The sequence below is a fragment of the Lichenostomus cassidix genome, chromosome 8, assembly GCF_008360975.1.
Source record: "Lichenostomus cassidix isolate B80296 chromosome 8, HeHo_3.0, whole genome shotgun sequence".
Lineage (NCBI taxonomy): Eukaryota > Metazoa > Chordata > Aves > Passeriformes > Meliphagidae > Lichenostomus > Lichenostomus cassidix.
Window position 1 is genome coordinate 10,095,444 of NC_139489.1, and position 10,890 is coordinate 10,106,333.

The window sequence follows — 10,890 nt, forward strand, 5'->3', positions numbered from 1 at the left end:
CAAACCTGCTGAGCCTATGGCTACCCACATATCTGCAGAGCATTTCCTGCAGCAACACTGGCCATGATCTGGGGAAAATAGGCTCTGGCAGAGGGCACAGCTGGTCACTGCATAAACAGGCAGTGCAAGACAGTTAGGGCTGGTCACTGCTTGGAGCAGGCAGTGAGGGGTCTTACTCCTGTGTCCCTGCAGCACCGATGACAGTCATGTTGGACTAAGCATGTCTTGGACACACCAGTGTAACCATAAGCAAAGCTTTCTTCTGCCCTTCTTTCGAAAGGAGCCTCCCTGGGGCATGCCAGAATTGCTCTGCTAATTCCCCTCATCCGTGACACTGAGCACCACAAGGCGTTCCCACTGAACTAACACCTGCCTGCTTTTTTCTTTCATGGTGGCTGAGCCACACATGGTATGGTGGGGGACTCATACATAACAGCTATAGGTTCTTTTCCCACCAGTAAATAAAGTTACACAGTAACTATCTGCATCAGATGCCAAACACACATACGTCAACCTCCAGGCTTCCTTCATAGAGACTTCTAATCTCATTTTGTTTCCTTACCCTATAAAAATTGCCATTCTAATACTCACACTGTAATCCTTCTCCCCAAATTAAATGTCATCAAATCAGACCTGATACTAATTAATGCAGTATTTTATGATTAATTAAATAACACTATACCACAGCAAAGATCTCTTTCCAGTAATGGCTAGGCAGAGATTACCTCTGCTGATGCACAGGCTGGAGGAATGCAATCTGGGCTGTAAGACACTTGTAGTTTGTCTTATCTCTCTGACCAAACTTGTTTCATCTCACACACTCATTGCATATTATTCCTTAATGCAGACTCTGAGCGTGATCAGACTGTGGAGAACACTTTACATTTCTCGTGCTCTGGCTACTCTAAGAACAGAAATGTTAAACAGCATCAGCACCAGGTCCACACAAGTTAAAACAATCTGAATTTGGCTCAAAATTCTGCCACCCTCCAGATGTTTTCAATAGCAAAGAATCACACTTACCACTTTGGGTGCAGGCAAACATCTGGAGCCTGCCCAATCAGCTCCCCAAGTGCTCAGCCTGACCAGACCAGGTTTCCCAGGGTCTTCCTCAGATGAAGTGACCCAGTGGTCCTGCCTGGCAGGTGGCCATGTGAGTGCAAGCCCCTGGCCAGCACCCTGCTCAGCAGTTCATCTCGTTGCAGTAGTTCCAACACACTGTGTTTGGTTCACTCATAGTTTCCAAGACAAGAGGTAGGGTTGAACTGAAGACAAGCATTGGAGACTCCCACTTTTCTGGGTCTGTTTCAGGAGTCCCTCACCCTCACGTTCAGAAGAGCATCCCACCTCCCTGTGTCTGGCTTCAGCTTGCAGACATACCATTTTGTTCTGCCTTCTGCTTGATTAAAGAGCCTTTCAGAGCCTGGCATTTTCTCTTTGTGACACTACACATATGCTGCAAGCAAACCCCCTCTCATCCGTCTTTCTGAAAAGCTAAATATACTGAGTCGCTTAATTCTCTTTCTGCCAGGCTTTTCCTCCCACCCTCGAGCCATTTTTTGCGTTTGTGCTCTATAGAGCATCTCTGATTTTCCTGAATCCTTTTCAAGATGTAGAATCCCACAATGAGCCTCCCTAATGCTTTGACACAGGGATTTAATCTGCTTTTTCCTATTTTCTCTCTTAAAGGGCTGCATTAGTCCTTTCTACCCTAGCGTCAGGATAAGCATTCAGGCAGGATTGTCCCAAATCCTTCTCAGATCCCCTGCTGGCAGGTTAGAACCACCTGTATTTCAGCTGCGCATCCAGGAACTGATGAATAGAGTTTGGTGGTTGGGGACATCTCCACTCCCACACACCTCCCTCACTTGCTACCTGTTCTAGAATCATGGATGTCATGGTTGCCACGTTTGGGGGGACTTAGGGAGCTGAGCCAGGCAGGCCTTAGGAAGGTTTACTGAGTCCTGGTGAGCTATCCAGGAGCAAATGTCCCGCTCCCAGTAAGTTGGTGTGCCGTGAAAGAGAGGAGAGCACAGAACCAAGCAGTGCCTGCTGGCATCCAGGCTGGTTTGAGTGGCTGGGAAATCTTTTGCAATGCCTGTTAACATTTTACCCAACCTGTTCAGAGTCACAGCAGTCCCTGTGGAATCTGTGCACTGACCAGTTGCCAGGCTGCACACCATGAACACAGCCACTTAAAAACACTAGGCTAGATAAAGGTTCCATCTTTAATTCTACTCCTTAAGAGACAAGCTCAAATAACATCCCCCCAGCAGCCTCCCCAGTGAAGCCTACCTGAGATCTGGAAGTTGAATAGGGAATCTTGTTCAGCCCCTGTGCCATCACTGGATATCACAGTGCATTTCTTCATGCCAGAGCTGCAGGAACCTTGAAGGAGCCCAGCTCCAAATGTGGAAGTACTGCCTCTCCAAAGCTAGGAGTGCTGTCCTTGAGTTTCTGAGATGATTCTTGAATAAACCTGAATTTCAGAGACGGTTAGAACAGTGATGGCCATGAACTTCAATGGATGTGATGAACCTTCATTTTGGGCCCTCCAGCCAGGCATTACTCCATCCCCTTTCATGCCATAAAAATAGCTGGAAGATTCAGGTGAGGTGGGCAGGTACCATTCAGCCACTGCTTCCTCTCAAACAGGAGTGGCAGGAGTGACTCCATCTCACGTGCTGTCACAGAGAGGAGGGAATTTGGCAAAACAGTGGCACAAGGAGAGGCTGCAGCTCCCCAAACCAGCCACACTCATGCCACAGGCCCAAGTAATTTGCAAACATTTTCATTACTTAATCACAGACTCTCCTAAACACACGTTAATTTTTAATGAATGGTCAGCTCGTAGGAGGCCAGCATAATCCAAAGCAAAGGGCAGAGAAATGGCAGAGACCCAGACTGCCACTGGGTAGGTGAGAGCACAGCTAAGAGGCTATTACAAAGCACAGACCTTGCAGGGAAACTTCTTCCTGGGTAAAAGGAAAGTTCTGGCTGCTGAGAGCATGAACATCTATAGAGAGCACTTTGCCTTCTTGCTGCTCTCAATAATGCTGTAGGATTTTAATTGAAAGTATGTATTATAAAGAATTAGTAAGACTCAAGTAGATTAACGACTACACGTATTAACAGCTACATTCTGAGATCTGTCAGTGAGCCAAGCCTTTATGGGGAGACATCAACAATAGAAACTGTACTTAGACCCCCAGTGACCCCTGGTCCAATGCCATTTAGTAGCACTGGATTGTCTGGATGACAAGATGAAAGCTTACATGTGGGGCTGATAAAACACTGAAGTCTGCTTGCTGCTGCAGCATGAGCTGAATGGCCTGGGAAAATGATCACAACAAGTGATGGGCTGCAAAGGAAGGTTGTTGGGAATGGAGAGGACACGCTGTACCACAGGGTGCAGAATCTCCCTGAAAACAGGGGTGGGAGGTGGAATTAAGGAGAAAAGACTGAAAAATAGGTGTCCCCACATGTGACTGCTGTTATGAGCCTGCAGCACAGCACCTTGGCTCTGAGAGCCATGAGTCAGAGGGGCATGGAGGGGATTTCTAAGCAGAGGTACAGCTCTGGCAAAGCCAGCTTGATGTCTAGTCCAGCTCTCCAAACTTCAGAACAGCCACAGAAATCCCAAGGAGCAGCAACACCACCACAAAAAAGGAGCTAAGGTTTGGAAATGTGGCAAATAAGGCTGTATAGGTTGTGAGGAGTACAGGCTACTTCACTGCCTCAGGAGAGGGTCTCCTCATTGCCAGAGGGAATGGAGCACTGGTATGGGCAGAAGGAAGTGCAGGAGCCAAAGGTGAGAAGTTGAAGAGGGGAAAAACTCAAGCCTGAAATCAAGTACAGCATGGTCACTGAAGGCTGCAGGGGCAGCCATCCACACCATGCAGCAGCTTGCAAAGTAAGTTTAAATGGTCTCAACATTAATTTTTTGACATCTGTGTCTTGGCACAAAGAAGAGATGCCACATGGAGGTGGTTGCTGTTTTGCCCTGACCTGTACGCACCCCTCCTGATCTCCTGTCCAAACAGCTCCAGCAGCAAAAAGAAGGCCAGGACTGATTCCTGCATGCCAGAGAAGGCAGTGGGGAAGGTGCAGCGGGCTCTGCCTGAGGACAATTTTGTTTCCCTGCTCTTCCAGCTCATGCACGTCTTTCTAAAAACAGGTACAACAGCCTGAGCTGGCTCTGTGGCATTACAGTGCCTGCAGCAGTGCTCATTGCCAGCCCTTGACCCAGGGAATGCCTCATTTCCAGACTGGAGATTCAGTACTTAATTATTTGTACTGGAGCAAACAATCCCTTGTGCACCTTTAGCTGTGTTGATGGGGCCACTGGTCCTGTTTCATCCTCATCCTCTTTTCATCCTGTTCAACCTGAACTTCCTCTCCATTGCTCCTTGTGCCTGGTGAACTGGAGCCTCTGAACCAAAATAATGCACTGGCAACCTTCATACAACACAGCTCTGTTACTCATACTTGTCTCTTCCATATGTGCCCAAGTGAGCTGATGCAAAAACCCACAGCATAAGCACAACAGCACAAGCGCCCAAATCAGTCTCCAGGTTTAGAAACCTTCCCCATTTGTGTCACTCTTATGTCTTCCCCATATGCCCAGAGGAAATGGTTGGCCACACTGCCTCTAGTAAGCAACTCCCAGGGCATGCCTTGTCTGCAGAGCCACAGGTTGCACCCCTGTGTGGGTGACTGCCCCTCTCAAAACCTGGTGATGCACCAAGGACATCAACACCTCCCAGGGTGCAGGGCCACGTGCCCAGAGAGAAGATGCTCTTGACAGCATCCCACTGCCTACTCATCTGAGACCAGGGCAAGCATGATGCTCAGAAAAGGGATCAAGGAGTTGGGAAGTAGCAAGGTCAGGAGGCAAGGAGAGGCAGGAGGAAGGGAAAGCACCAGGCACCTCAAATGCTGCAGTCACTGAGAGGGTGGTGGGAGGAGGTGCTGGTGCTGCTGGCTTCACCTGTGGTCATGAGAACAGCTGCCTGGCATGGGGCACTGGGCTGGCAGGAGCCCAGCTGAGGTAGCTCTGCCATGCCCCAGTGCCTTCCTTCCCCACTCCTGAGCCTTATCTGCTCCATTTTGGGAAAAGGAAGAAAGGAGGGGAGCCACGCAGAATGGCGGTGGTCATAGGACCTGTGTGGGAGGGTGCAGGGGCTGCAGCCCACCCCACCCAGCACACAAGAAGGTGGGGACAGAGCTCAGCCTCTCCAGCAAAGCTTTTTCAACTTGCTCCATGGGAACCAGCTCCCTGTGCCGCAGCCAAGGGCATATGAACTTTCTGCAGCCACCACCTGAACCAGCGCTGTGCTGGGGGTTGCTCTCAAGTCCACAAGGTCAGGCAGAAGCAGCTGCTCCAGGCTGGAACTTCCCAAGTCTCAGCAGCCAGTTGAGGGAGGTTTGCACCTGCAGCTGGACTGGTCCTTCCAATGCAGGGATGGGGGAAGCCAACCACAGCAAGGTGTTGGTACCAGTGACACCCTCCCTGAGAGACTGGTTCTATGTGGATGGGGTAGATGAGCACTGCTGATTTGCACAGCCATCCAGCCAAGTCCTGTGTTCAGAGTCCAGCACCTACAATCCACCTGGGCTGGCATGTGAGCCCTGGTGTGAAGCTGGGTAGACCAGCCTGCCCCAGCCCAGCCCTGCTCCCCTTCAACCCAGCCACAGACCCTGTGTTGGACAGTTCTCCCCTCTGCCAGCACCTAGGACAGTCATGGCTTGGCACTGTCACCTCCCAGCAGCACTGTGTCACTGTGTGTAGCCGGGGCATCAGGCAACTGTTTCATGCCAGGCCTCCCCAGCAGCGCTGAGGGACCAGCTTCAGACAAGCCTGGCCAAAGGAGATGGCCTCATGTCCCAGATCTCCTGTCCTCCAGCATCTGCTCCCAGTCACTACTCCCTCCATTTAACCAGCTGCAGCCCCACACAGGGCTCTGATGAGAAGGGGAAGCTTTGATCCTTTCTACCACAGAATTTTGCAAGCCCAAGGCCCTGCAAAAAGACCAAACTCCTCAGCTGAAGGGGCTCCCCATTTCTGTGACAGAGAGTAACCATGTGTGAGCACGTCACTGCCCGTGCTTCAGTCCCACAGCATCAGATTCCTCCCTCCTTTTCCTTCACAAGCCAGGAAATACCCTCAAGGTCAAGAGCCATTGAAGCTGCATGAGAGTTCAGAGGGAGAAGGATGGTGGTATCCTGCACCAGTAGCTGCTCCCAGCAAGCCCAGAGCCACAGCACCCGGTCAGTGCTGCCTTCCCTAGGGGAATTGCCCACACTTCTCCCATTGCTCCAGGTGGCTGCAGCTGGGAGAGGCATCGCGTGGTCCGGATGTGGAATGAGCCTGTCATCTCTCTCTCATCAGCACAGCCAGGACTAAAAATATCCCAGAGTGGGTTGATGGTGGATGTGCTACAGTCTCCCTTATGCAGATGGAAATGGCTGGTCCCTGCCAGAGTGCCTGGGGCAGCACCAGCTCCTCTGCCCTGCAGTGGATATTCAGATCCTGTGCTGTGCTGCAGAAATCTCCATAGCAGAGGGGTGCCAGGGACAGAGCACAGAGCATCCCAGCCAGGCACAGCATCACCAATGGGGATGTCCTGGGCAGGGCAGACAGACAGCTCCATAAGCATTGTCCCTCCTGTGTGCATGGGACTGAGCAGGATGGGGAAAAGGGGAGCAGGGAGTTTCACAGCCCACTGCCATGAACACCCCTAACGATGATGAAATGGGGAGCTGCCCAGGCAGCACATGACGAGTCAGAAGTGCACCCAGGCAGCTGAGCTGACAGCACTGCATGTGCAAGAACAGAGGCACAGGGAGCTGGAGGGCAAGTTAGGAGAGCAGCCACAGCAGGAGTGGGATGAGCCCTCAACCCACAGAAAAAGCCAGAGGAACACAAGAGCAAGGGGCCAAGTTTGCAGCACGGTCAGGAAGAGGCCTGGCTGGCCTCATGCCCTGCAACATGCTGCCAAAGAGCAAAGCTGCCAGCTCTGCCCTTCCCATCCCTCCATGTCCCAAGTCCACAGGGCCTGACAGTGAGCACAGCTGCTGATGCTGAGCCTTGGGCAATCGTTCATTCAATAAACCTGAGTGGGAAAATGAGCGGAGACACTGCTGGAGAAGTCAGGAAGGATGTACCAGCTCTTGTAGGAATGGCTTACAGGCTAAGGTCATGAATCCAGCCCCAGAAATTCTGGCTCTGACGTAGTCCCTTGGCCAGCAGGCAGAGCCAGATTTCATCCCAGCCTCATAGGTGTCCCCAGGATGTCACAAGTATCCCTGACCACAAATCTGAAGTGCTGTTTACTCACCCCCACTGCATGGTGTGCTTTTGTCAGATCCTGGGCCAGCAGTGCAAGCCCTCTGCACAGCCAAACCTCTCCTGGAATGGTGACACAATGCCAAGGCCACACCAACTGGACAGCACTCCTCAGACGGACATGCTCCAAGCACGGACCTGTTGCACCAGACTCTTGGCAGCTCCCACAGCCTGCAGGGAGCTGTCCCCAGGGAGCAGAGCCCTGAGCAACCTCACCTGCTTGTAGGGCTGGAGGACAGGTTTGTGCTGGGAGAGGACTGAGACCATAACACCATATGGCCCAGTCACAGCCAGGCATCTGTTCACTGTGAAGTGGAAAGTCTGCCTCAGCAGGTACCAGGCACCTCTCCAAAAAGGCTGCACAAGAGCTCTTCTGTCCAGTGGCTTCTAGAGGAAGGATTCTCCAGGCAGGCTCCAGCCTGCGTGGAGAAGGGGTGAGGATATGCTCTGAGAGGTGATGACTGTCCAGTCCCCAAAGATCACCCCCATGGCCCCAGCCCTGCACTCTCGCTGAGTGTTCAGCCTCCACACAGCCAGCGCTTGACTGGAGGCTGCTGCTTTGCAGTCTGCACAGATGGGCAAAGGACTGACCCAGGTCCTGCAAATCTGCCCTCACAAGATGACAGAGAGTGGAGGACATAGGGAGGAGGGATCCTGGGCAGCTGTCTCAGCCAGCATGGTCCAGGGCAGCAGTGAAGGAACCAGGCTCCCGGGGAAAGACCTCCCCAGCATACTGTGTCAGGGCAATGCCCCACACAGGCAACAGTCCAGCACAGAACAGGCAGGGCAGTGGGGCAGGAGAGACCTCACTACACTGGGCTGGAATGCCTTGAAAGGGCTCCTCTGGAGAAGGTGAGGATCAAGAAGCCCTTCCTCGTGCTGGCCCATCAGGTGCTGACGTGCCTGGCTCCCAGCCCAGCAGCTCAGAGTCATGCAGCTCCTATGAACGCTCTCTTTCTTCTTCCTGCTGCAAAGCCCTTGGCAGCCCCTCACCCGCTTCCACTGGGGAGGGAGAAGAGCCAAGATCTCTTTTTCTGTCCTTTCCTCTTGCCAGGCTCTGCACAGTGCTGAGGGCCCAAGTTGGGGGTCTCCTTGCTGGTGACAGCACTGCAGACCACAGGAGTCACCCTCCAACCAGTGAGGAAGAGCAGGGTTGGCCCCAGCCCCACTGCGTGGATGGCTCAGGGTCCAAGCAGGATACCCTGTGCTACCTCTGCATACGAGAGGCAGAAAGGCAGAATAGGACCATTTACAGTTCTGCCAGTCCCTGTGGACACCAGCTGTTAATAGTGTTTGGAAACATCTATCCAGCTGGAACTGGGAAAGCCAGAGAGGACTCAGGACAGACCCATCTCTGGCTGCCAACACAAGTACTTTCTTCATGCTGCCCTGGCTCTGCTAGGCCTGGACAAGCAAAGCTGTGTTCCTGCTGCAGAGCCAAGTGGCCTGGGCAGCCATCCACCACAGGCAAATGCAGCTCCAACCACACAAGCTGCTCAGCCCTTCAGAGTAGCTGCTCCCCATCACCAGTTTCCTTGCTCTCCTGTATCACACCACTCCCTTTTTTCATGGAACTGTCTGCAAGTTAATTGCTCCTCTGCAGCTGCAGCCTGTTAGCACCCACCACCCACACTAAAGGCATTCATATCCTGCACCCAGGATACTGTCGCTTCTTTTTAATTGCTTGTGGCTATCAGGAATGAAGTTTGAGTTAACTTCTGCTGTGAGGATAGGCAAGAAAATTAACCCAAAAGTTGCAGAGATACTGTATTCAAGAGAAGCAGCAGCACTTGAGGAGAGTCCAAGCATGTTAACTACCATCAGCTCACGTTCACAACCATCTGGTCCCCATGTCTGAAGTGTCTCAGGAGGTCCATGGGTACAACATGCTGCCATGCCTCCCTACATTCAGCAAGACTGTGGGATTGAGTCACTATACTTCATGAAGTAGTTTGCTTTGGTCTATAGCATACTTGTTGGGCTGTAAAGACAGGTTTGCTCCTCTATAAGAAGGACTAACTCTGTAAGAAGGACTTCAGCCTGGATATGAAAACGAGCCAACCACCTTGCCTACAGCCTGTGAGGAGGCAGCCCTTCCTTTAGCCAGCAGTGTGGGTAATGGTGAGAGCATCTCAGTTCCTGGTGTGTTGGGCAGCATGAGGGTCCCACGCTGCCAGGCAGTAACTCATGGGAAGTAGAAGAGCCCAGACAGCAGGCCTGTTTCATTTCTCTCCTGCATCATGTACTGAAGGTGTTCACAGCCCACCAGAACCATTCATAACAGTGGGAACGCTTCCTAAACAGAATTCCAGGCCAAAGACACCTCTTCTCAGGCTCCCCTACCTCACTCAGTTTTGTTTCAAAATTAACACACATACTACACCATTTAAATCTTTTTCTAGTACCTTCCCACACATTTCCCTCATTTGCTAGGTGCTGTCAGAACTGTTTTGATGCTGGTGTTGTCGTATTACTCATGCTGCAGCAAGGAGGCTGTGGCAATGCTTCTGCATGGATCTGCCATAGCTTCATCAAAAGATAGCAATCAGGTGAATGTTTCCCATTCCTCTGGAGACCATTCTGGTGAGGTCAAAGCAAACTGCAGATACACTCAGCTATGCTCATTACTGGAACCAAGCAACAAACCCCACCTGAAATGCTGCACTCTTCATTCATCTAACGGAAAAATATAAAGCTGTGCAACAGCTCTAAGAGCAATACAATAAAATAAAGACTGATTATGGGAAAAGAGGAAAAAGGCTTATTTTGACTTTCAGCAATACCCCATTCATTGCTGTTCATATTGAACTGAAAATACTACACACTTTACACTAATCTAAATGCCCACACTGAAAGGTTTTGTGCAGTATCTACAAATTTGTCAAAGAAAAGGAGACATTATCATTTTCCCCAAACTACACAAGCTGGCTCCAGGAATACCTGGCACATTAAGTTCCAAAGATGCGAGCTGAAATAACACTACAATAAGCAAATTCTTCCAAGGTCACTTGGTGTATCAGTAACAAAAATCCCTGAGCTAAAGTAGAAGTATCTCCTTTTCCTGACTGCCAGTTCAGCAGGTCTTAACCAGCACTGTGAAATTCAAGAGTCAACACCAAAGTAAGGAACAGAGCTGTCTGAGACTGTGCCCAGGTAAAGATTTTCTGATGACTCCTCTTCTGGTACTCTCAGCTACAGAGGGAACTTAAGGCAACTCAGTTCTTGCTGCAGATGTCTCAGCTCTGTGTTTCAATGAGGAGAGATAACTCTGTGATTCCATCCCTGTTCTAGTTAAAAAGACAAGCTGGACTGAGTCCTTAAATAACAGAACTCCACTTAGGTCTCTGAGCGACACCTTAAGACTCACTAGACAAGCATTAAGGAGATGAATATTAGAAAAGAATAATGCTAATAGAAAAATTAGAAGCATGATGAGAATTTCCAAGTTCCATTGCTTTAGTTTTTAAATTAGTTTACAGATCATCTTTTTTGAAATTAGATTTATTTCTTGAGGAAACTGAAAACATACAGGCCACCAGAGT

The 10,890-nt window shown here is 50.6% G+C and overlaps 1 protein-coding gene across 1 annotated transcript in view; it reads right to left on the minus strand.

The window, feature by feature from the left end:
* Positions 1–2,316, minus strand: part of ST3GAL3 (ST3 beta-galactoside alpha-2,3-sialyltransferase 3) — a 174,181-nt gene extending 171,865 nt beyond the window's left edge. Inside the window, exon 1 of the mRNA XM_085067798.1 lies at positions 2,296–2,316. The gene's annotated coding sequence lies outside the window, so the exon portion shown is untranslated. The remainder of the gene's footprint in view (positions 1–2,295) is intronic.
* Positions 2,317–10,890: the final 8,574 nt, after the last annotated feature.